We start from the raw sequence: 27,877 nt of genomic DNA on the forward strand, positions 1-27,877 counted from the left end.
CGCGAGGCCCCTTTTGATCAGCAAAAGTCATTTTCAGCTGTAAGCAGCCCTTAGAAACCCCCAAAGGGCAATGCCACTTGTCAAAACCCTATGGTGGGGGCAAAATAAGCCACCACAACTTTGCGACAAGTGTACGGATTAGATCGTGGCACGATATTCAAGAAAAGATCCTAACGGTCTTGCTTTTCCTATAAATACCCCCCCCCATTTTGGTTAAAACCCACAAAAATTTGATCTAAAGCTCAAAGTTGAGGCCTTTGCTTCATACCTGCTGGATCGAGATTAGCTTTCGGGGACCCTTCGTAAGTGTTCTTTCGTTCTTTTAATCGCTTTCTAGTCCTAAAGTCAAACTATGTTTGACTTTCTTCGTTGACCAGCCTATGGTCAACCCGAAGTTCGTTTGAACTTCATAACGTGAGCGTGATCACGATGGTTATAGTCCATAGTGACTATACCTACTGATTACCATGTTATCTAGGCTCAGTGACGAGTCGTAGTTTCGGCCAAAATGCGCATTCTTGCGTATTTTGTAACCAAACTACTCGTGGGTATCAAAACCATTTGTTTTGATACCAAAACCTGTTTTCTAAACCTAGTTAAGCATGTTCTAACATGCTTAGCTCGTCACTTTTAGTTTAGTGCTTATTTAGGGTCGTAAGGTAAGCGATCTAAACAATCGCTTATACTTTCGGACCCGACCCATTTGGTCGATCATTAGGATCCAACCAAACACATTAAGTGACCATAGTGGTATAGGGAATAACCTTCCGAGGTTATACCTTATGGTCACGACGTTAGGCGTTCCAAACGCGTTTTACGCGAACGGCGCGTTAAGGTAGCATAATCTACCTAAACGGGTCGTAATGAGTCGTAAGCACTTAGGTTAGGTTTCATTTTAGTATGAAGGCCTTGTTAAACCATATTACACGAGTCTCCATACTCGTTTGGTTTACAAACCCTCATTCTATCCAAATCCTCTGATTTAGGTCCGGTATATTAACATAGTTACCTATATTAGGTGCCGTGAGATATCCGTGATCTCTAGCATTATTTGGTTGTTATACAAGGATATCAAAGCAATCTTAGGTGAGTACATAGACCCCTCTTTTACTGTTTTCCAAACTGTTTTGGGGTGAAAAACATGTGCCTACTTGTTACTTTCATTCTTTCTTGTTTTCACATCATATACTTGCTATGTTCATTAGTACATTTATAGTATATGATTTCATTACATTTATTGTTATGTATGCCCATTGTGTGCATACTTAGTACATCACTTTACAATACATTTCATGCTACGTACGCCCATTGTGTGCATACTTAGTACATTGTTTTACATTGCATTTCTGTTGCATATGCTCATCCAGCATATGAATACATTATACTACATTTTGAACCGTTGTAACCATTTGACTATGTGAACCGTCTTAACCCTTTGATTATATGAACCATTTGAAACCATTGAACCGTGTGAACCACTTGTATCTGTTGACATGATTTACAGTTGACAATAGACATTTGACTATACATAAACATTTCTACAATTGTTAAACATTTTATCTTGATGGTTTGGTTTAAGTAAGTGATCTAAGTAACGAGGCGTGTGTAATATGATACAAGCATGGTGGATACGCCGCTGGTACTTCCTATATATAAGTGTTTGTATGGTATTACATATCGTAGCGTTATTTGAATCATTTCAATTTGAGACATATAACATTTTATACAAATAACACACTTTTCACAAGACATTGATTTACAAACAACTTATCTTACACAAACTCATTTTACATGGTTATTCATTTAACCATACATTATTCTCTTATTTTTTTTACATATCATCTGATCTTATCGTTTTTCAAATGATTTACCAGACAAAGCAAATTACAAGGTTCATGACTAAACATTTTCTCAAACATAAGTCATGAATTCTGTTTTCACAAAACCTATGTATCTCACAGGCATTTTTATGCTGACGTACCTATTTTCACATGTGTTTTCAGGAGATGATGCATAGGACTTATCAAGACATACTTAGGCGGACCTGTGCCTTAGTGACTTAAAACGAGACAAGAACTAGTTAATTTATGTCATGAAATCTTTGGTTCTTGTTTAAAACGATGTAAACTTTCATGTTTGTTTAATAAAACGAAACTTCAATTGCCATGGATTTGAAACAATAAATTCTATTACAACACTCCCCGACGTTTCCGCCACGTTTTGTATGTTCTTCGTGGTCGGGGTGTGACAGAAAAGTTGGTATCAGAGCCAATGGTTATAGGGAATTAGGTTATTAGTAATGCTTTGACCTAGTCTATAACCTTCCTAGGACCCTAACGCGAGTTACTTGCGTTTAGTCATAAAACAATACTGTCACCTATCCTTAGGCGACGACCACAACAAGAACATAAATTTCAAAACCGCTTTGAAAACTAATCATCTGTTCTAGGATGATTGATTACTAGGTTTTGAACCCTCTGTTATAAGGTTTTGAACCCCTTTGAATTTTCAAAACTCTCATCAAAGTTTTGGGTCCTAAATAGTGTGAACACGTGCAAACTGGAAGAGTGAATGCTTGTACTCTGGGTTTTCTGTCTAAGGCTAGAATGTTCGTACAAATCCACATAATCGGACCAGTCACTCTTACCTGGGAACTCTTGGGGTGAGTGTCCACTTATAGGCGAGCATGTCTTTGCGATACACTATGAGGATCTATTTGCTTTGATTCAGCCTTGGTGTTGTTTGTTTGCTTCGTGGTTCAAACAAATGACCATCAACCATGATTATGGTCGGTAATTGTAACATCCTATTCTTACCCAATGCCATTTCATTTGTTTTCTTTCTTGTTTCTCTTTTAGAATGCCTCCTTGACGCAAAAACCAGATAGCGACTGCCGAACTGGCAGAAATCATTTCGCAGTAAATGGCTGCTCAATTCCCAAACCTCTTTGCTCAATGGAACCAAGCCAACAACAACAATAATGCCCCCTGCAACTTCAAGACGTTCAACTCGGCTAAGCCATCAAAGTTTTCTAGGTCTCAAGGAGCGGCTGCACTTCTGCAATGGTTCGAGAGTTTAGAGAGCACCTTCAGACATGTTCAATGTCCAAACGAGCGAAAGGTAGAATTCGCATCTAGCGTCTTTGAGAGATAGGGGTGCCGATGTGGCACTGGCTCAAACATGGCAAGAGCTTCGAGCTCTGATGATGAAGGAATTCTGTCCTCTTCACGAGATCAGGGCCTTGGAAACGGAGTTCGACGATCTTAAGCAAGTTAGCGGTGAGCATCGAGCCTACAAGGATCGTTATGAGGAGTTAAGTTTGTTATGCCCGAATATGGTTACGCCTTTGGATAAGGCAATCGAAAAGTACATTGATGGCCTCCCTGACTCAATACAAGACATTGTGACTGGTAGCAACCCTACTACAGTTAGACAGGCCATTGAGCTATCTGCAACCTTGACTGAATCAAAGATCAGGAAAGGTAAACTTTTCCGAAAAGGTGACAAGAAACCGGTCGAGGAATCGAACCCAATCGAGGAATCAAAGACCATGGATGAACAGACTCGATCCCCTAAGAAGTCAAAGAAGCGAAAGACTTCTCAGAACTTCGCCATGGTTACTCACAATGGTCCAGCCGTCCCCAACCAACCAGCTCAACCCCCTGCTAGGAAACCATACAATGGAACTGCACCCTTGTGCAACCAATGTAGCCTCCATCATCATGCCAATGTAATGTGCCGCAAATGCCAGACTTGTGGACTTATAGGCCATACAGCAAGAGTCTGCCCAGCTGCAGCTGCGCCAAACCCAGCTGGCAACAATCCTGCTCAAGGTCGTTTTCTACCAGGCTCTTGTTTCAACTGTGGCGAGATGGGTCATTTCCGAAGAAATTGCCCAAAGCTTGCTAATGCAAATCCAGCACAGGGATGAGCATCTGACTGACTAGAAGACAACATCGTTTAGAAATAATCACGTCTTATGTATTATTTTCTTTTGTTGTCAAGGTCCAAGAGACAGTTGTTATCGTTGTTTATAAATAAATTTTTTTTATTTACATTGCAATGTATTTCTGTGGTTGCATGTATAAACGACATATCCCTTACAATACCGACAATCAAGGAACCGTATTCCTTGAAGAACAAACTACCCCCAAAATTCTCCCATTCTATGATCACTTGCGTCTTCCACGAAATTCCTAAGTACCCGTTTCTTCTAAGAAAAATGAAGTACAAGGCACAAGTTACAACACGTGACGAATACCCAAAGTACCACTATAAATCCTTAATAGGGTACCTAAGGATTTCCCGTAAGTCCTTAATTGTTGTATGCCCTAATTCGAATGTGGTGATTCCTTGTAATCAAAAATCGAATTTTGGGAGATCTTCCTATCTTCTCAGATAGATCCCAGTGGACATTGAAGCCCGTCGACTGGTTTCCATATCCGTATTCAATCAATAACAAGTTAATAACAAATTATAATCAAGTTAAACAATTATGTGACTTTGTGCTTATGTGTTCCCTTATGTGTTGTTGTGTGATCCAAATTATGTTACCCAAATCCTTGTAGAATTTTCCATATCATTCGTATAAAGGATTCATAGTAGGATACCCAAAGGTACTACATAAAAATCCTCAATGGACTTCTACGTTATAGTTAAGTCCCTTGGATTATAAAGTACTACTTCATAATTAGACCCCTTGAGTGGTCTAGTTAAACAGATTGATCCAAAAATCTGGCTAGGGATATCATGTGATGATATAGTTGAAAGGACTCCTTGGTGGCCTAACTAAAAAGATCCCCTGTCGATCTAATTAAAAGGACCCGATGGAAGTCTAGTCACCCTCATCACAAGTTTGATATCCTTCCCCAAAACATTACAAAACAAACTGTGCGGACTATGCAAGGGATTACGTAATTATGGATGCATACATAATTATGGAATTTAGTGCACAGAAATCACAACAAGTTCTGTCATGTGTCTAGAGTTAACCCTATTCATTTCCAACTCTGATGAAGCAACCGTTGAAAATGACTCCGTTAGTTCATTTTCATTTCTGAAGATTTATCCGTTGAGGAAATGAATATCCGTTGTGTAATCCTTCATTTCCAACTCTGATGAAGCAACCGTTGAAAATAACTCCGTTAGTTCATTTTCGTTTCTGAAGATTTATCCGTTGAGGAAATGAATATCCGTTGTGTAATCCTTCATTTCCAACTCTGAGGAAGCAACCGTTGAAAATGACTCCGTTAGTTCATTTTCGTATCTGAAGATTTATCTGTTGAGGAAATGAATATCCGTTGTGTAATCCTTCATTTTCATTTCTGATGAAGCAACCATTGAAAATGACTCTGTCTGTTCACTTTTCATTTCTAAAGAATGACCGTTAAGGAAATGACAGGATATTGCCTTGCATATCGCTGGTGGTTATTTGGCAAAGTCACAAATAGACTCCAACGAATAAATTTCGGGACGAAATTTCCTAAAGTAGGGGAGACTGTGACACCTGTGTCACCGCGACCATTAAACAAATACCAAGCCGATGAAATATTGTATTTCATACTTGGGATCTATATAAAAATGTTTATCTTTTGCACATATCAACTCTTGTTCAATTTTAAGCTCTAAATCGCTTTCTAGAAGGTTATACGCGCGCTGATGCGTAAATATAACCAGTTTAATGCGACAAATACTCCGGAACATCAACATATACTCAACATACCTTAAATAACCTTTACATAACTTAGAAATAAGTTTTGAAGGCTTTGGTATGGCAAAAACAAGTTTATTCGCTTACAGGGACTAAACTTAACAAACTGCGAAAGTTCGACGTTTCGTACTAAAACAGACATTCCGGAACATGTCCATAAGTTAAACATGCCATAAATGTCCTTTACATAGCTTAGAAATAGGCTTTGAGGGGTTCGGTATGCTAAAATAAACTTTTGGCTCATTTAGGGACTAAAAGTGTCAAAAAGTGCATAAGTTTGCACTTTCGCGCATAACTTACGTTCTGAATACATTCGGACATCCGAAAAATTATGTAAGCATCTTAATATTATGCCTTAGTGTTTGGCATGAGAATAATCCATTCGTCGCGCAATTTGGATCGTTTTTCGCGCTTATGCGCATTCCGTCGTAATTAACCGAACATCGCGGTCGTACGACTAAACGAACCAACATCCGGCATATTTTTGAGCATGTTTCATGTCCACAATGTTTAGGCATCATTTTAGGGCCTTGAAAATGGCTTAACGAGCCTTAAACGTGTCGGAAATGGCCTTAATACGCAACGGGGACTGAAACGAAAACATTGGAAATTGTTTGCTGAACAGAGGGACCCTAGCGTGACACCTAGCCCCCTTGGCGTCACGCGAGGCCCCTTCTGTTCAGCAAAAATCATTTTCAGTTGTAAACAGCCCTTAGAAACCCCCAAAGGGCAATGCCACTTGTCAAAACCCTATGGTGGGGGCAAAATAAACCACCACAACTTTGCGACAAGTTTACGGATTAGATCGTGGCACGATATTCAAGAAACGATCCTAACGGTCTTGCTTTTCCTATAAATACCCCCCCCCCCCATTTTGGTTAAAACCCACAAAAATCTGATCTAAAGCTCTAAGTTGAGGCCTTTGCTTCATACCTGAGCTCCTGGATCGAGATTAGCTTTCGGGGACCCTTCGTAAGTGTTCTTTCGTTCTTTTAATCGCTTTCTAGACCTAAAGTCAAACTATGTTTCACTTTCTGCATTGACCAGCCTATGGTCAACCCGAAGTTCGTTTGAACTTCATAACGTGAGCGTGATCACGATGGTTATAGTCCATAGTGACTATACCTACTGATTACCACGTTATCTAGGCTCAGTGACGAGTCGTAGTTTCGGCCAAAATGCGCATTCTTGCGTATTTTGTAACCAAACTACTCGTGGGTATCAGAACCGTTTGTTTTGATACCAAACCTGTTTTCTAAACCTAGTTAAGCATGTTCTAACATGCTTAGCTCGTCACTTTTAGTTTAGTGCTTATTTAGGGTCGTAAGGTAAGCGATCTAAACAATCGCTTATACTTTCGGACCCGACCCATTTGGTCGATCATTTGGATCCAACCAAACACATTAAGTGACCATAGTTGTATAGGGAATAACCTTCCGAGGTTATACCTTATGGTCACGACGTTAGGCGTTCCAAACGTGTTTTACGCGAACGACGCGTTAAGGTAGCATAAGCTACCTAAACGGGTCGTAATGGGTCGTAAGCACTTAGGTTAGGTTTCATTTTAGTATGAAGGCCTTGTTAAACCATATTACACGAGTCTCCATACTCGTTTGGTTTACAAACCCTCATTCTATCCAAATCCTCCGATTTAGGTCCGGTATATTAACTTAGTTACCTATATTAGGTGCCGTTTGATATCCGTGATCTCTAGCATTATTTGGTTGTTATACAAGGATATCAAAGCAATCTCAGGTGAGTACATAGACCCCTCTTTTACTGTTTTTCAAACTGTTTTGGGGTGAAACACATGTGCCTACTTGTTACTTTCATGCCTTCTTGTTTTCACATCACATACTTGCTATGTTCATTAGTACATTTATAGTACATGATTTCATTACATTTATTGCTATGTATGCCCATTGTGTGCATACTTAGTACATCACTTTACAATACATTTCATGCTACGTACGCCCATTGTGTGCATACTTAGTACATTGTTTTACATTGCATTTCTGTTGCATATGCTCATCCAGCATATGAATACATTATACTACATTTTGAACCGTTGTAACCATTTGACTATGTGAACCGTCTTAACCCTTTGATTATATGAACCGTTTGAAACCATTGAACCGTGTGAACCAGTTGTATCTGTTGACATGATTTACATTTGACAATAGACATTTGACTATTCATAAACATTTCTACAATTGTTAAACATTTCATCTTGATGGTTTGGTTTGAGTAAGTGATCTAAGTAACGAGGCGTGTGTAATATGATACAAGCATGGTGGATACGCCGCTGGTACTTCCTATATATAAGTGTTTGTATGGTATTACATATCGTAGCGTTATTTGAATCATTTCAATTTGAGACATATAACATTTTATACAAATAACACACTTTTCACAAGACATTGATTTACAAACAATTTATCTTACACAAACTCATTTTACATGGTTATTCATTTAACCATACATTATTCTCTTATTTTTTTTTATATATCATCTGATCTTATCGTTTTTCAAATGATTTACAAGACAAAGCAAATTACAAGGTTCATGACTAAACATTTTCTCAAACATAAGTCATGAATTCTGTTTTCACAAAACCTATGTATCTCACAGGCATTTTTATGCTGACGTACCTATTTTCACATGTGTTTTCAGGAGATGATGCATAGGACTTATCAAGACATACTTAGGCGGACCTGTGCCTTAGTGACTTAAAACGAGACAAGAACTAGTTAATTTATGTTATGAAATCTTTGGTTCTTGTTTAAAACGATGTAAACTTTCATGTTTGTTTAATAAAACGAAACTTCAATTGCCATGGATTTGAAACAATAAATTATGTTACAACACTCCCCGACGTTTTCGCCACGTTTTGTATGTTCTTCGTGGTCGGGGTGTGACACCGCGGACCAGCAAGTCACTTTTGTTACTGGGTTGTTTGTTGATGAGTCTTTGACTTGGTGGAATTTGCAAGTCCAAACCCCGGGAGATGATGCAGCGTATGGTAGGACTTGGGACGAGTTGAAAGAAAGAATGAGAGAGAAGTATTGCTCTCGTGCTGAACTCCAAAGGTTGGAGACTGAGTTCTAGCACTTGTCCATGGAAGGTGCGGACATTACTGGTTATACTCGAAGGTTCCATGATCTGTCTAGAGTGATCCCCTATATGGTGACTCCCGAATTTAAGCGCGTTGAGCGCTACATATGGGGATTAGCTCCAGAGTTTCGCAGCATGGTAACTTTGGCTAAACCTGAAACGATCACTCAGGCTGTAACTTTGGCTGTCAGCCTTATTGAAGATGCTGTCCGTATGAAGAAGTTATCGCTGAACCCTACTGAGAAGACAGAGACGCATGCTGAGTTGACCGGTGACAAGAAAAGGAAACATTCAAGTCTGAATCAGGCGACCCATAGCAACAATAAGGGTTCGAACAACAAGAAGCGTGATACTAACCCGCCTAAGAAGACGAAAACCTTCGCAGCTGCAAACGATACAGGAGGTAAGAAGTATCAGGGCACTCTGCCCAAATGTAACCGCTGTAACTTTCACCACGTGGGAAACTGTCGCGTTGGGAGATGCGAGAACTGCGGGAAGTCTGGACACCGTACCGAGGATTGTTGGGGAAAAGGTATTGGAGGCCGCAATGGTAATGGTAACAGAAACGGGAATGGAAACCGAAACGGTGCTGGTAATGGTAATGGAAATGGAAATGGTGCTGGTAAAAGGAATGGTAACGGGAATGGGCAGAACCAAGGATGTTTTGGTTGTGGTAGCAAGGAGCATTTCAAGAAAGATTACCCAAGGGAAGGCAATGCTCAAGCTCGAGCATTCGTGATTGGAGCAAGGAACACACGCGAGGACCCTAATGTGGTCACCGGTACGTTTCTTGTTAACAATCACTTTGCATCCATACTATTTGACACTGGTGTCGATTATAGTTTCATGTCTGTGGAATTTAAACGTATGCTTGGAATAGAATCTAGTAGACTAGATATTCCTTATTCCATATAACTAGCCGATGGTAAGCTTGTTGAATCGGGCGAAGTCTTTAGGGGTTGTACATTAGAACTTGGCGAGCAGAGATTTAGTATCGACCTCTTACCTGTTGAATTGGGTAGCTTCGATGTAGTGGTCGGAATGGACTGGCTGTCCAAGTATAAGGCTGAAGTTGTTTGCCATGAGAAAATCATTCGCATCCCTCTAGCGAATGATGAAACCCTCATCGTGCATGGAGAGAAACGAGACACGCGTTTGCGAATAATCAACTGTATGAAAGCGCAAAAGTGCTTAAGGAAAGGATGTGTTGCATTCTTGGCGCACGTAGTAGATAAGAAGGCTGAGGAGCCGAAACTCGAAGACATTCCTATGGTGAAGGAATTCCCTGATGTTTTTCCCGAAGATCTGCCAGGACTACCTCCGCAAAGACAAGTCGAATTCCATATTGACTTGGTTCCAGGAGCCGCTCCTGTAGCCAAGGCACCATATCGACTTGCGCGATCCGAAATGCAAGAATTATCTACACAACTCCAGGAGTTGTTGGATAAAGGATTCATAAGGCCAGGCTTCTCTCCTTGGGGAGCTCTAGTGTTGTTTGTAAAGAAGAAGGATGGAACACTGCGGATGTGTGTCGATTATAGAGAACTGAATAAGCTCACTGTCAAGAATCAGTACCCACTACCGAGGATTGACGACTTATTCGATCAGTTGCAAGGATTGAGTTACTACTCCAAGATCGACCTTCGATCTGGATATCATCAGTTAAGGATCCAAGAAGAGAGCATACCAAAGACTGCATTCAGGACGTGTTATGGGCATTACGAGTTCCTGGTGATGCCATTTGGATTGACAAACGCGCCAGCAGTATTTATGGATCTAATGAACCGTGTTTGCAAACCATATCTCGATAAATTCGTGATTGTATTTATCGTTGATATTCTGATTTATTCCCGAACGAAAGAAGAGCACGAGCAACACCTCAGGACCATTTTGGAACTACTGAAGAAAGAGAAGCTTTATGCAAAGTTCTCAAAGTGCGAATTCTGGATTCGCGAAGTACATTTCCTTGGTCATGTTGTGAATGAGAATGGTATTCATGTAGACCCAGCCAAGATAGAAGCAATAAAGAATTAGGAAGCTCCCAAGACACCAACCAAAGTTCGACAATTCTTGGGATTAGCGGGCTATTACCGCAGGTTTATCGAAAACTTCTCCAAGATAGCTCAACCATTGACTTCCCTTACGCAGAAGGATAAGAAGTACGACAGGGGTGATAAGCAAGAAAAAGCCTTCCAACTTCTCACGAGTAAGCTATACGATGCACCAATACTTTCCTTACCCGAGGGCACTGAGGACTTCGTGGTGTACTGTGACGCTTCGCGTCAAGGTTTGGGTTACGTGCTTATGCAATGTCAAAAGGTCATCACTTACGCTTCAAGGCAGTTGAAAGTTCATGAGAAGAACTACACCACACATGACCTGGAGCTAGGTGCGGTAGTATTCGCCATGAAGATCTGTCGACACTATTTATATGGTACTCGATGTACAATCTTCACAGATCACAAAAGCTTACAACACATATTTGATCAGAAGGAATTAAATATGCGGCAGTGACGGTTGGTTGAGTTTTTGAACGATTATGATTGTGAGATTAAGTACCATCCTGGAAAAGCGAACGTAGTAGCAGACGCGTTAAGTCGAAACGAAAGGGTTAGGACCCTAAGAGTTCGAGCATTGGAAATGACTATTCGGACGAACCTCACTGCACGCATTCAAGACGCACAACAAGAAGCCCTTAAGAGGGAGAATCGTAGAGCTGAATATCTCCGAGGAATGGAGAAGAAGTTGGTGCCAAACAAAGAGGGAACCTTATACCTTATGGGGCGTATTTGGGTTCCGCTCTATGGCGGTATTCGAGAAGTCATCTTTGATGAAGCCCACAAGTCAAGATACTCGATCCACCCAGGATCGGACAAGATGTATCAAGACTTGAAAGAATACTACTGGTGGCCAAGGCTTAAAAGCGATGTTGCCGTCTACGTTGGAAAGTTCCTAACCTGTGCCAAGGTTAAGGCCGAATATCAGAAGCCGTCCGGACTACTGCAACAACCATAGATACCCATGTGGAAGTGGGAGCAAATCTCGATGGACTTCATAACGGAATTACCCAGGACCCCTAGAGGGCATGATATGATATGGGTGTAGTCGATCGGTTAACGAAGTCTGCGCATTTCCTACCGATCCGAGAGAAGGATAGCACTGGAAAGCTTGCTGAGCTGTACCTGAAGGAAACAGTGGCATGTCATGGAGTGCCTGTCTCGATTATTTCAGATAGAGATGGACATTTTGTCTCAAGGATCTGGCAATCCTTCCAGGAAGCCTTTGGATCTCAACTAGATCTTAGCAAGGCCTTCCATCCGCAAACAGACGGCCAGAGCGAACGGACCATACAAACTCTGGAAGACATGCTTCGCGCATGTGTTATGGATCTGGGCGACAGCTGGGATACTCATCTACCTTTAGTTGAGTTTTCCTATAATAACAGCTATCATACGAGCATAAAAGCCGGACCATTCGAAGATCTATATGCCCGCAAGTGTCGCTCGCCATTATGTTGGGCAGACGCTGGAGACAAACGTATGGTTGGTCCTGAACTTGTTCAAGAGACAACACACAAGATCATTCAGATTCGAGAGCTCATTAAGACGGCTCCTGATCGCTAAAAGAGCTACGCTGATCGAAGACGTAAACCCTTAGAATTCGAGGTGGGAGACAAAGTTCTGTTGAAAGTCTCACCTTGGAAAGGTGTAGCAAGGTTCGGAAAGCGTGGAAAGCTGAACCCACGATACATCGGACCATTCAAGATCTTGGAAAGGATTGGTACCGTGGCATACAAGTTGGAATTACTGGAAGAACATAACGGAGTACATGATACGTTTCATGTGTCCAACCTCAAGAAGAGTCCAACCCAAGAAACAGTCATCATCCCAGCGGATGAGGTGCATATCGACGACACACTCCGGTTTACAAAAGAACCCATTGAGGTTACAGACTGGAAGGTCCACAAGACTCGGAGGAGTAGTGTTAAGCTTGTCAAAGTACGTTGGAACTCTAGGCACGGACCCGAGTACACGTGGGAACGTGAAGATCGGTTTAAAGCCAAGTACCCCCATTTGTTCAAGAAAACTCTTGTGGGAGATAACTCAGCCCGAATTTCGGGACGAAATTCTTTTAACGGGGGGAGACTATGACAACTAGCACGAAACCGGTAATTTCCGTACAGTTTAATCATTATTTAATATCTGCAATTATGTGCTTAAATGTGAACATTGTCTGATTACATGCTATATATGTGAATTCATGCACGTTTTATACTTCAAATATTGCTTTATGCATTCCTTTAAGCGTTGCATCAGTAAGACTAGTAAGCTCACCGGTAAGACACACTGTGTCAACAGTTCTGCAGAAAATAATCAGACAATAGAATTAGGGCCTAGGAGTAGGTCCAACATCTAAAATACATTAAAACCCAAGTGTGGATACAAGGGTTAACAGATAAACTTTCCGGAACCTAAACTATGCACTAAAAAGTACACGAAACTTATCTAAAATGCTGAAATCAGCATAATTCAGCAACAATTCAGCTATAATCAGCTTTTAAGCACATTAATATCATGTAGAATTTTGGTTTTAATGTCATAACTTACAAAGTGTCGGGAATTAAAAGTGCCACAAAAAGTGCTTCATACTTAGTGAAACTGCGCAATTCAGCACTTTAACGAACCGTAACGAATCGAACAACCGGACAATAACTGGGACATCAAAATTTGACTAGAAGTAATATTTTTATGATATTAAACTAGTATTGATGCTAGAAAACCTTAAAAATCATAAAAACCCCTAAACACACTTAAACATACTTAAACCCCCCTCGTTTGCACTTAAACCGTCAACTTCTCAAAAATTCTAGTAATATACCATATGAAAGATTTAGAAGATCTTTATAAAAGCATAAACAAATCACACACCTTCATTCACCTTCTTTTTCCTTGTTTCCTCTTCCCTACTCATGGCTCATCACACACACATATACACATTCATTTTCATGCTTCAATCATTCAATCCAAGGTGATCTAGTGGTGTATGGAGGCCATTTAGGAAGATGAATGGTGCTAGAACTTGAGGGACCACCTTGTGGAGCTTTTAACCTCTTGATTTCTTCCTTGTGCATCATCTTCATCTTTGTGCCACTTCCCTAGCCATTAGAGCTAGTAGTAAGCTTCTTGATCACTAATTTAAGTCATGTTTATGTTATGTACAAGTTTCACCATCTAAACAACTTAACTTCTAATGTTAAAAATGAAAAGATCTAACATATTCATGAAGAAAATAAGTGATTACATGAAATTTTAGTATATGTATTGATGTTGTTGATGTTATATCTTGTGTTTATGTTTACATCTAGTATGTTAAAGCTTAGATCTACCAAGTTTAAGCATGGCTCTTGAAGGATCCATGGTTAAACTTGTAGATGATCATATGAAGCATGATGTGAACTTGAAGTAAGAATTTCTATGCATAATCTTGTAACTTTGAAGTAATAAAGTGTGTGTAGAACTAATTTTTGAAACTAAAACTCATGGAAGGTTTGATAAAAGTTTAACATAAAGCTTGTTTTTGAAAGATCTAAAGTTATTAAGCATGGATCTTGAAAGATCCATGGTTAAACATGATATTAAAAATGATGATCTTTCTAATTAACATAAAAGTAGTTTTAGAACACGATTTACAAGGTTTGAAAACATAAAACTCATGGATGAATGAGTTAGTGGATTAAAGTTTCATATAAGTTTGCTTAAAATATAAAAGAACACTCGTGTTTGGGAAGATCATAATATGTAAATTGTAGATCTAGAAGACTACACATTTTTAAAAAGAGACAAGTTTACCATGATGTTTCATATGAAGAAGTTAGTGTTTATTGTTGATGATTGTTGTCTGAAAATTGTTTTGATAATTGAAAAGAAAATAAACACATGTTTTGAAAACATGGGAAACCTCCATTTTTAGGGGAAACTATGTCAAAATTTTTATAAAATTTTGACACTTAGAAAAATATAAGTTTTGGTGAAACTTATTCCTTAAAAATTCACCTAAAAATATTTACCAAGGTTTCCCTAATTTTTGTGTAAATTTGAAGTTAAGAAATGCTGATTTCTTCAAGATAAAAATTGATATTAAGTATGTATATTTTTAAGGAAAATATATATATTTATTGATCACCAAATTTTGTGCTAAGTGTATATTATGTGTATTATATGTAGTAGTGTATTAGGAGCTTGAAAATACACTAAATACCCCCTTGGAGTATGAATACAAAATACACATACAAATACATGAAAATATATTTTCTTAATATAATAGTTAACTTAGACAAGTTATGAACTTAAAAATATACTTTTGGACAAAAATATATAACCAATACCAAGTATTGGAATTTATACAAAATCAGGTGGATATAAGAATAACCGTATACATATTTTATAGCATGACCAAAATATATATGTTTCATACAAGTCTTAAAAATATATTATTTTTAAGATATATAATTTCGGAAAGTAATAAAAATCAAAGTATTGATTTTTGGTGAAAAATACAAAATACACAAGTATTTACATAAAATACAAAGTATACTTTCCTAAGTATGCTTGTATAAAAATAATATTGAAAATATTATTTCACAAAATACTTATATTTATTTTTGGGAAAATAATATAAGTAACATACATAGTTAAAAATATAAATTAATAACAACAAAGAGTATATACATAAACAAATGATGGTGACTTGTACTTGTGTAATACAAGTCTAGTGACTAACATTAATAGAACACGTATAGGTCACGACGCTACCGGTTAAGTCTACGACGCTGGAAACGCAAAGTTGTGAGTTCATGTCCCCACTTTTAAACTTTTACTTGTTTTCTAAACTTGGAGAAAATACATGTGCAATGGTATGTAGCACACAAAACTAAGGAATGACACATAGATCACGTGACGAATAGGGTAACATAAGCACCATTAGTCAACGTATATATTTAGACCATTGTTAGGAAACTTTACTTGTAAGTATTGAAGAAAATCTCAATCAACTGGATCTCTGAAGAAGATAACAGTCCTGAAGAACACAGCAAGATGAAGAAAAATAGTTGGGACAACCGAAAAGCAGAATATCTACTACAAAGAATCTCAAGTTGATAAAGAGTTGATTTAGATTATCAGAGAAGGTCGTTTCTGATGGATCTGATGATATTTCTGATGAAATATCATCAGTTTCTGATAAATTCTGATCATCAAACTTTTTGATGATTTGTTCACCAGAATTTCTGATGAAGTGGCTTATCAGAAATTCTGATGACAGACCCACTTGTCTAAAATCACAACTCTATCCTGCCACCCATGACCGAAGCATGACATTATTGGTTTTCATGATTATAAATGCAACTTGAATGATGGATTCAATGAATATGTCAAATTGCTACTTTATGCAGGACTTATTTCATGAATAAACAATTGTTTATTCATGCCCACAACCGTCTATAAATAGAAGGCTCGAGAGGCAGAAGATACTTGAGTTTGAAGCTTAGCATTCACATACAAACACTCAAACTCCAACTGCTCTTCTCACCCACAGAAATCAAGATTCATTTGTATTAGATAATAATCTTACAATCACCTTGTTAAACTAATTTGTTTCAAAGTGATATAAACTTGATAATTCTGTAGGTCTTGTTTCTTGAAAGTATTATTTCCATTTCCGCACATCTTTTTCACATATACTGAAATCACTTGCAATATTATGTAAAAAGAAGTTGTTAAGGCCATACTGGGTCCAACAATTGGTATCAGAGCAGATTGAATAAATTATTTTCAAACGATCAATCGCTCTTCTTCCTTTTTCTATATATGGCCAGCTTTCAAACCTGGAATAATGCTTTTAACATTGGTTCTATGTCCAAACCTCCGACTCTGGTCAGAGAGGAATACCCCCAATGGAAAATCAGGATGGTCAATTTCCTTAATGGTCATGACCGAGCTCTGTTTCAATCCATTGAAAGGGGTCCACATATACCAATGACTAAAATACCAGCAATTCCAGCAACTGACCAAACACCAGGAATCCCTGCCTCTCGTGCTCCAAAAAGTGAAATAAACTGGAGCCCGGAAGACAAGGATCTGGTGGTTAAGGATGAAAGAGCAAAATCACTCTTAATAATGGCCATCCCTAATGACATATTTTCACAACTTGATGCTTGTGCATCAGCCAAGGAAATATGGGATCAGTTGGAAAATCTTTGTGAAGGAGAAGAAAGGATAAAGAGAAACAAGAGAACAAACAACATCTCATCCTATGAAAGGTTTAAAAGTTTACCTAATGGAAAGTTAAATGATACATATCAAAGGTTCACAAAACTTTTAAACGAGCTAAAGAAATTTGGAATAACTAAATCAAATGATGAAAGAAACATTAAATTTCTTGATGCTTTGCCTAGAGAATGGAGAAGTCTCACAATGACTTTGTCCTCAACCTTAGAACTAGGAAATATGAGTCTTCACGACTTATATAGCATCTTGATCCCCAGAGAGGAAGAAATATTTGAAGAAACCATTCAAATAGGGGGATCTTTAGCTCTTATCTCTAACTCACAAAGACAAAAAACTTCCAATGATCCACAACCATCAAATAGCCAGGCCTTTGAAACTTCTGATTCATCATCAGATTTTTCAGCCTTTGCTGATGCAATAGCACTGTCACCAAAACATTTGAGCAAAGGTTGAGGGGAGGAAGCCAGAGGTACCAGAGGAGTGATAGAAGGAGGATGGATGATAGATCTAAAGAAGATGTTAGATCTAAAGATAAGGGAAAGGCTGAAGTGGTGTGTTACAAGTGCAAACAAAAAGGTCATTATGCATCTGAGTGTAAGACCAAGAAGCTGAAAGATGTTGCTTACTATGAAAGGAAGCTTGAGGAAGCTAAGAAGCAACAACAGCAAGTCAGCTTAATTGCTGGAACAGGTACATGGCTATCTGATGACTCTTCTGATGAAGAAGAAGAAGAAGAAGAAATGGCCAACTTCTGTCTCATGGCACTTTCTGATGACATACCAGAGACTTCAGGACAACAGGTAAGTTTAGACAATCTTGATCTTGAACACAAGCTAAATGAGCTCATGTCAGATTTTTTAAACTTGCAAGTTAAACATCAATCAGATGGTAAAAAATCTAATGAGTTGCAGAGGACTTTGAATAAAATCATTCTTGAAAACCAATTACTGATAGAACAAAGTTTAGATCAAAGAGTTAAATTGAGTTCTATGAAAATGAAAGAAGAGATCTTTACAAGAAAATCAATGATAAAGAAATTAATGTAAGATGTTTTCAAGAAGCAAAAGAATTCATAAGTTTCATAGAGTCCACTCCAAAGAACAAAGTAGAAGGGTTGGGTTATGTAAGAACAAACAATAACAAACCCACTGTCTTTGTAAAAGCTACTCAACAGACTTCTGATAAATACTTATCAGAATCTGATTCTGAAACTTGCAAATCAACATGTTCTGAATACTCCTTTGATAAGCCAAATTTTGAACCAAAAAGAAGTGAATGCAGTCAAGAGTTTGTAAAAACTCCAGAAGCAGTTCACTCATCTTTTCAAAACTATCCCTACATTCCATCACAAGAAGGAAAATCAGAAATTTCTGATGATTCCTGTATGTGTGTTGAAATACTGAAGCTTGTTCAACACCATCTCCAAAAGAAAAACAAAAATTCTGTTAATGGCTTAGCATCCAACAGAAATTCTGATGAAAGGTCATCTAGAAAAATTAATAGAACCAGAATATCATCAGAAAGTGTACCCAAGCATGCCTGGGTACCTAAGACCCACTAATCATTTCATTTCAGGACCATCATGTGCAGCAGATCTGGTACTACGACTCAGGAAGCTCCAAGCACATGACCGGAGATAGGAGCTTACTCAGCAACTTTGTCTCAAAGCAGGGTAAAATGGTAAATTTAAAAAAAAATGAAAGGAACATCTGACCATTGAAGAAAGTAGTCTATAAAGGCTTAAGGTACATTCTGCTAAATCATGGTCAAAATTGTGATAAAGTTCTCTGTGATTTGTAACCTGTTTGAGAAAAAAATCAAAAATTTACATTTCTGATAAGATATCAGAAACTCTGATAAAATTTAAGAAGAATCTGATACATCATCAGAAAAATCTAACAAATTATCAGAATTTCTGGTAATTATTCGAACAAGTTCATACATTTCATCACCTTTAGTCATAATTCAAAATTGACAAATTCATAATTTTTTTTGTTTTGTTTTATTTTATTCTCTTTGGCAAACGTCACATGACAGAAGATTTTCTGAATATTATCAATAGGTGTAGAGATTTTTTTTCTCTCTTTCCTTCTTCATTAAATACACTGAAATGACAACAGTAGGCAATCATGATAGAAAACTGAAAAATAGCCGCCTAAATCATTTAATGAAGAAGGGTTCAATCTGGGTTATTTTTAAGATCACCTGATAAAACTATAAAATAACTAAGATTGTGGTAGACAATATCCAGTGGGTAGATAATATTAATGATAGTTCTTAAAATTTACTATATATGTCTACCACATTAAGCAAAAACAATCACTTTCATTCAGAAAAATCTCTTCATTTCCTTCTTCACAAAAAAAAGGGATCTTCACTTAAAAAAATGCTTACCATACAAGCTGATCGTTTCCCACTTCTTTTACATCCATACCACAACCTCAGACTCAGAACCAGTTTTGAGGGTCCTCTCTAGGATGGATGCCAAGCTGTGGTAAACATGCTTATGGCAAGTAACTTGGGAAATGCTCTAACTGCCAACATAACAATATTCCCTAAAATCCTTCAAACATTCCGGCAAAACGCAAAATTGTCAGAAAGTCAAGATAGAGGGTGGATATATATTGAAAGTAAAGTTCTCAATCAAACGATCAGAATAACTGAAAAGACCATCAGAACAGATCTTCACCTCAATGATGACAACAATGTTCTGATGTTCTCAGAAGATGAGATTGAAGAAACTTTGGAGCACATGGGGTACAATCCTGAAAATGATCCCAAAGCAATCAACAAAAATGGCTTCATCAAACCATGGCAGTTTCTAATCACTCAACTGGGTGCATGCTTCTCGAGGAAAACCATAAATCATCATGAAGCATCTAACAAGTTGTTAGAAATTTGCCGAGCTGTCACATTAAAAGTTCCTAACAACTTCTCTTATTATCTAATGAGAGACTTTGCAAGCAACATGTGGTCAAGCAGGCCATTTTTGATGTATCCACGCTTTTTAATGAAGATAATCACAAGTCAGCTGGACTTTGGTGGAATTCCTGCTGGTTATCAAAGAGTAGAACTGATTCTTCAGCAAAATACAAGCATAGCTTTACTTAGACCAACAAACAAAAATTTTGGTTTAGTAACTGAACAATGGGTACTACTTGAGATTGAATATGGAGATGGAATAGACATTGATTAAAACCCTTCATAAGTAGGTATTATGTGTGTAAATGGAATGTAGTAGATATGTTTATATGGTATCAAAAATGCTACATGTTTTGCTTTAAATCTTGCTACATAAGTAATTTTTTTTAAGGAAAATCTGGTAAGAATCAAATAAAATCTGATAGGATTTGATAAATCATCAGCATCTGATAGAATTTATCAGAAACTTCATCAAATTATCAGAATTTGATTCAAGTTCACCAGATAGAACTGAAAATTTTTGATACAAATCATCAGAATTTTTTTTTTTTAAAAAAAGGGTGACAAATTGAGGGGGAAAATACATCAAATTCTGTTGACTTCTGTTGACTTTATTTGATCAAAAGAGAGGAAGACGATCAAAGAAATGGAATTTTGACTTAAAAAGAAAATGAAGATGAAGAAAGCTAATTGGACCTCCTCAAAAGAGTAGGGTCCACAAAGAAGGAAAGGTGTCATACAACCGATAATGTTTTTTTTCTGAATTCAGATGAAGCACTTAAGTGAAACTACAAAAAGAACAAGTTGAAAGGGCACAACCACGATTACACGATTAATCATCATTAAAGTTTTGATACCCACGATCTAACGCTTATATCATGAATCAAAAACTGACATCCCATGATCAAACGGTATAAAAGACAATTAATGATCCTTTAACCGCCACTACATGACACGATCCATATACTCTCAACTCCATAAACCCACAACACTCTGCTAATCATCTTCACTATATAACCCTTAGCAGAAAATTCAAAAGGATCATATCCACCTCACAAGTTCTAAACCAAAGCAAAACTTTGTTCCTCACTCAAAAAACACTAAATTTCAAACCCTAATTCAAAATGGCCGAAGTAAACCTCAACATCCCAATTGTTCAACATGATGTACCTTTCATTGACGATGATTAATTTCTGCCAATGAAGGAAAACAATTTGCTGATGAATACAGAGAATTCAGAATATGATGTGAGATGCCAACTTCTGATAGAATATCTCATGAACTGTCCAATTACAGGAGCTCTAACAAAAGAGAAAGAAGTACCAGAAAAACTGCTGCAACAATTTGTTCACACCTTTGATGAAGTCGAAGAAAACCAACTCTCTGCCCATGTATGGGAAAATGTTTCCGTAACATTAACTCCTACAAGGGTAAGAGAATGGCTTGAACTACCCATTCTTGATAACTATGTTGAAGCACCAAGCAGGAAAGAGTTATTAAGCTTTATTATTGAGCTTGGTTACAAGAACAAGAAAGTCAACAAAATTGGTTCAATCAGAAGGAATGAACTACCAGCAATATGGCAAGTGATGATGGAAGTATTAAACAAATGCCTCACTTCAAAAATTGGAGGAACTAATCAGACTAATCAAGCTATTCTAACAATCATGTATGGACTCATAACTGGTTTCAAAATTGATTATGGATTAGAAATTTTTAATCTGATCAAAAAGTCAATCATCACCAAAAATGGAAAAATAATCTCACATTTGCCATATCCGAGATTAATTTCTATTTTTATTTATGAAACATTTGCTGCAAGAGAAATGGAAATTCCAACTCTGGACAATCTGTGGAGATCAAACACAATGAAGGCCTGGAGTTCTAATCATGGATGGGAATCTGACAAAGATATCCCTATATTGCCAGAAAGCATGCTATGTTTCATTTCACAAGATTCACAATTCAGAATACACCATGAGACTCTTTTAAACAAGTCAGACTCCACATCAGAAAGAGCCAGCAAAGAAGTTTTCAAATGCTCTTCATCACTGGAAGGAGATGAAGAACAAAAGTCAAAATCATCAAAAGAAGCAGAAGGAGAGAAAATTCTGATGATTACCAACACATCAAATGATCCTGAAAATGATCAAATTCATGAAGGAAGAATTCATCCAGATTTTGATATACTACAAGAGTCAGCACAGGAACATCATGCAGAATCACAAATAGCTGGAAGAATTCATGAAGAAGTTCAATTTGGTGGCACTGAAATTGAAACAACGGAAGTAATACATCATGAAGAATCTCATATCGCGGGTACATCTTTCTCAAGAACTGTTTTAGTTGATACTTACTCAAAACAAACTAATTCAGAAAGTTCAGTAAATGTTTCTTACAACTTAGAACATAAAGAAATTGAAATTGATAAAGAGGTTACCAGTGCTTATAATCTCAACTCTGAATCAGAAAATGAGGAGGAGTATGAGGTCTCAACAGATAGAGATCAGGAAACTGATCAAGGAAATCTGGAAAAAGGTGATATGTGTACCTTAAAAACTTATGGAGAATCACATCTTGATGTGATTCAAGGACATAAGGAAATCCAGGATGAGAGTATGTCACTCACCACTGGTGGAGATGATACTGGTAAACTTAAAGTTGCACCAAATTCTGGTAAAGCAAAAAGTGATCCTATCATTTCCAAAACAGCAGCAAATATGTTTGCAGCTGGTATGTTAGCAGGAACATCTGTTGTTCCAAATATCCATGAAAAACCCATGAATCAAGAAAATCTGGAAACAATGTTGGAAAAAGCTTACAAAATCTGCAAAAGAAATCCAGTGGAAGAAAAACTAGATATGTTGCTGTCAGAAATACAAGGTCAATGGGCTGAAATGAAGATATTATCAGAATCAGTGGAAGCAATAAAGAAACAAACTGATGATAACTCTGAAGCATTAAAGTCCCTTCAGAAGATGAAAGAAAAAGCACCAGAACTAAACATTTATGCATCAGAAATTCAAACGATTCTCACAGAAATAGAAAAGATCAAAACACAAGTTGTGAATGTGATGGAGTCAAGACAGTCAAGCAGTAGAAATAAAGTTTTGGAAGAAGAAATTGCCATTCTAAGGGCAAGTAACAACAGGATCACAGATGCCCTTGAGAAGCTGTCAAAGGAATGGTCTGAAAATCAGAAGAAAGCTCAAGATGAATTCAACTAAGCTCAGAAAAACATGGCCAACAACTCAAAACTGATGAAAGAAACACAACAACTAATGGAGAGAATGCAATTCAATGTTGCAAGTTTAGCCAAAGTGGATCCTCAAAAACTCATGAAGCAAACTCCTGATTCAAGCTCACATCAGAAGGCTCCAAGTTCAACTCCTCAACAATCAACAACCACACCAATCACCAAAGTTGATACCACAGTGATGGGACCACCTCCAAACATTCCAAAAGAAGAAATGCTGAAAAAATTAGCAGCTGCAAAACCTCATGTAATTACAAATTTGAAGATGCTGGCTGCTGTTCCAAATCCAACAATATCTGATGACTCAGCAATAAGCAAATATATGAATATACAAACAATGAAGGAATGGGAAGAGGAAGGAGAGTCAGAAGCAAAGTCAAAAATTGTTAAGAGGAAAATCTCGGAATCCAAGTCTATCATGGTCATAGAAATTTCCAGAGATGTAATGATATTTCCTGAATACAATCTGGTAAGCTACTACTTGACAAAAGAAGATGAAATACCAAGACCACTATCTCCTACCAGGCTGGGCTTAAGAGAAGAAAGAATGAAAAGAGGGCCTTACAGCATTCACAAGCACAATGAAAATCCGGTAAAGAGAACTCTAAAGGTAGAAGAAGTGAAAGTAGCAACTGATGATATAGGGGGAACGATTGTACAAAACAGATACACACTTCAAAGAGAAAAGGGAGATGAACAGAAAGTGACTGATGAAGAACTAGCTGTCCAGTTGCATCCTTTGGACATTCTGTTCATGAAGGATAACTATGAAAAAGAAAAGAAAAATAACCAAGAGGTCAGAAGGGCATTAAATGGCATATCAAAAGCTGGAATATTGCTTTTTGAAAGGATGGCTTTCTCAGACTTTGATCTACGCATCAATTATGAGCATGTGCACAACAAAAAGGTGTACTTTAGATCACCTAAGACAAAAGTTCCCTCAGAAATACTAGATGATGCAAGATCTGGAGACATCATAATACAGACAAGCAAAGATGGAGAACAAGAATATGGTGTAATCTTCAGAGATCAAGACAATAACAAAGCTCTGTTCAGAAGTGTTGACATCTGTAAGTACTCAAACCAAACCCTGAGGTATATCTTAAGAACCATGAAAAGAAGACAAGAACATCTTCAGAAGATAGAAAAGAACTTGGAAGGAAGTAGGAAAGAAATTGAGCAAATGATTGAAGAATGGATTTAAGCAAGAGAATGGTACAAAAACATGTATGACAGCTGCAACAAATACATCTCCTACAAAAAGAAGATAAAGAAAGGAGATATGCATAAAAGAGTGAAGCTAAATTAGAAATTGTTTATTTTTATCTTTTATGTAATTTGTTTTTCAAAAAATTTAGTAACTGGTTTAAACTTTGCAAGTATTAAGTTTCCATTGTTTGGAATTTTTTTTTCATGAGATAGTTCATTTTCTTACAATACTTAGGGGGAAACTGTTAGGAAACTTTACTTGTAAGTATTGAAGAAAAACTCAATCAACTGGATCTCTGAAGAAGATAACAGTCCTGAAGAACACAGCAAGATGAAGAAAAATAGTTGGGACAACCGAAAAGAAGAATATCTACTACAAAGAATCTCAAGTTGATAAAGAGTTGATTTGGATTATCAGAGAAGGTCGTTTCTGATGGATCTGATCATATTTCTGATGAAATATCATCAGTTTCTGACAAATTCTGATCATCAAACTTTCTGATGATTTGTTCACCAGAATTTCTGATGAAGTGGCTTATCAGAAATTCTGATGACAGACCCACTTGTCTAAAATCACAACTCTATCCTGCCACCCATGACCGAAGCATGACATTATTGGTTTTCATGATTACAAATGCAACTTGAACGATGGATTCAGTGAATATGTCAAATTGCTACTTTATGCAGGACTTATTTCATGAATAAACAATTGTTTATTCATGCCCACAGCTGTCTATAAATAGAAGGTTCGAGAGGCAGAAGATACTTGAGTTTGAAGCTTAGCATTCACATACAAACACTCAAACTCCAACTGCTCTTCTCACCCACAGAAATCAAGATTCATTTGTATTAGATAATAATCTTACAATCACCTTGTTAAACTAATTTGTTTCAAAGTGATATAAACTTGATAATTCTGTAGGTCTTGTTTCTTGAAAGTCTGATTTCCATTTCCCCACATCTTTTTCACATATACTGAAATCACTTGCCATATTATGTAAAAAGAAGTTGTTAAGGCCATACTGGGTCCAACAACCATGGAACAGAAGGGTTAGATCTAATGGGTTTCAGGCAACTCCACTCTCGGCCTACTTCTACCAATGAGTGCTTTTGTGTCTCAGTCGATCTCGACAAAAATGCCTAGGTTTGGTGGCTTCCTATGTCATGACATATGTTAATGGCATAGCTAACCATTAGCGATCTCGTATTCCTTACATTTGCAGAAATACTTATTTCATACAAAATACGTACCATGTTTTCATTCAGGTATATAAATATTTAATACAAAAGCTGCATGAATTCACACCAACATTATGTTGACGATTTTTCCAAAACTCACATGTATTTCAGGTAACTAAAGTGGATGTGCGCGCGGTCTTACTCTTGCTCAAGATGTCGCTTTTGTTTTAGTCATGTTATGTCAAGACTCCGATGCCTGTTTTTGTGGGATTTGATTACTATATTCCATCTTGCGTGGGATACAAGAATCAAAACCTTTATGTTCGTCTTTAAATAAAGTTGTAAACCTTTCAGACAATATGATGTCTTGTGATGTAAACACGTAACCTATGTTATGTTTTTAGTTATGTAATGTTAATGGCATTTGGAGTTATTTTACGAGCATGTAGTATGTTTACCATAAGTATGCAATGAGAACCTTTCAGGATCACACCTCGTGCTTCCGCCTTAGAAAGGGGTGTGACAATTACAGGGAAGTGATTAGGATTGGGTTTGTTGAGTATTAAATGCTAGAAAAAAGTTTAAAACGACCATCATGATCGGAAATGATGTCAAGAGGAATGCCATGACGGCATATGATTTCGTCAGTGTAGAGTCGAGCAAGTCGTTCAACCTTGAAATCTTCACGAATAGGAAGGAAATGACCGGATTTGGTCAGATGATCGATAATCACCCATATGCTATCGTGACCAGAAGGCGTATGTGGAAGTTTGGTTATGAAATCCATACCAATGCTATCCCATTTCCAAACGGGGATTTCAAGTTGTTCGAGTAGACCAGAAGGTCGTTGATGCTCGGCTTTGACTTTCGAACAGGTGAGGCATTTAGAAACATACGTGTTTCTCTTCATACCGGGCAATCAATAAAATGTACGTAGGTTCTGGTACATCTTGTCAGCACCAGTATGAATCGAGTACTTGGATTTGAGTGCCTCGTTCATGATGAATTCACGAAGATTGTCATGATCTGGCACCCAGATGCGATCGAGATAGTATTGAAGTCCATCAGACTTGGTCATAAGCTGGTAGATAGAAGCACCACGAATTTCGACAGTTAGACTACCTTCATTGGCGGATGAGTATTGAGCTTCAAGAATGCAAGTGTGAAGGTCGCTAGAAACTTGGAAACAACGAATGCTACTAACATGAGTCTTACGACTAAGAGCGTCGGCCACGACTTTTGCTTTTCCAGGATGATAGCGAATTTCGCTGTCGTAGTCGTTAAGCAATTCCACCCAACGTCGCTGATGCATATTAAGATCCTTTTAGTTAAAGATGTGTTGTAGGCTCTTATGGTCAGTGAAAACCACACACTTTGTACCATATAGGTAGTGTCGCCAAATCGTTAACGCAAAAACAACTGCGCCAAGCTCGAGATCGTGGGTAGTATAGTTTTTCTCATGTATTTTGAGTTGACGAGAAGCATAAGCGATGACCTTGTCTCGTTGCATGAGGACGCAACCAAGACCACGGTTCGAGGCATCACAATATACCACGAAGTCATCATTCCCATCAGGAAGAGCAAGAATAGGAGCATTACAAAGAAAGTTCTTAAGAGTTTGAAAAGATCCCTCTAGCTCAGGACCCCAAGCAAAAGGTTTCTCATTTTGAGTCAACGAAGTGAGAGGAACGGTGATCTTTGAAAAGTTCAAGATGAATCAGCGGTAATAACCCACCAATCCTAGGAAGGAACAGATTTCAGGAGGAGTTTTAGGCGCCGTCCAATTCTTTACTACTTCAATTTTGGAAGGATCAGCATGGATTCCTTTTTCACTAACAACGTGTCTAAGGAATTTGACTTCTTTGATCCAGAACTCGCATTTGGAAAATTTTGCTTATAACCGTTTGACACGTAAAAGCTCGAGTATAAGGCGTAGATGACGTTCGTGATCGGCTTGAGATTTAGAATAAATGAGAATATCATCAATGAAGACGATTACGAAACGATCCAAGTAAGGCTTACAAACGCGATTCATGAGATCCATGAACACAGCGGGTGCGTTGGTCAAACCAAAAGGCATAACCACGAACTCGTAGTGTCCATAGCGAGTGCGAAATGCGGTTTTGGGAATGTCCTCTTTGAGAACACGAAGTTGATAATAACCAGATTGAAGACCGATCTTAGAGAAGCAAGTAGCGCCTT

The sequence above is a fragment of the Helianthus annuus genome, chromosome 4 (assembly GCF_002127325.2).
Source record: "Helianthus annuus cultivar XRQ/B chromosome 4, HanXRQr2.0-SUNRISE, whole genome shotgun sequence".
In the NCBI taxonomy this organism is placed as follows: domain Eukaryota; kingdom Viridiplantae; phylum Streptophyta; class Magnoliopsida; order Asterales; family Asteraceae; genus Helianthus; species Helianthus annuus.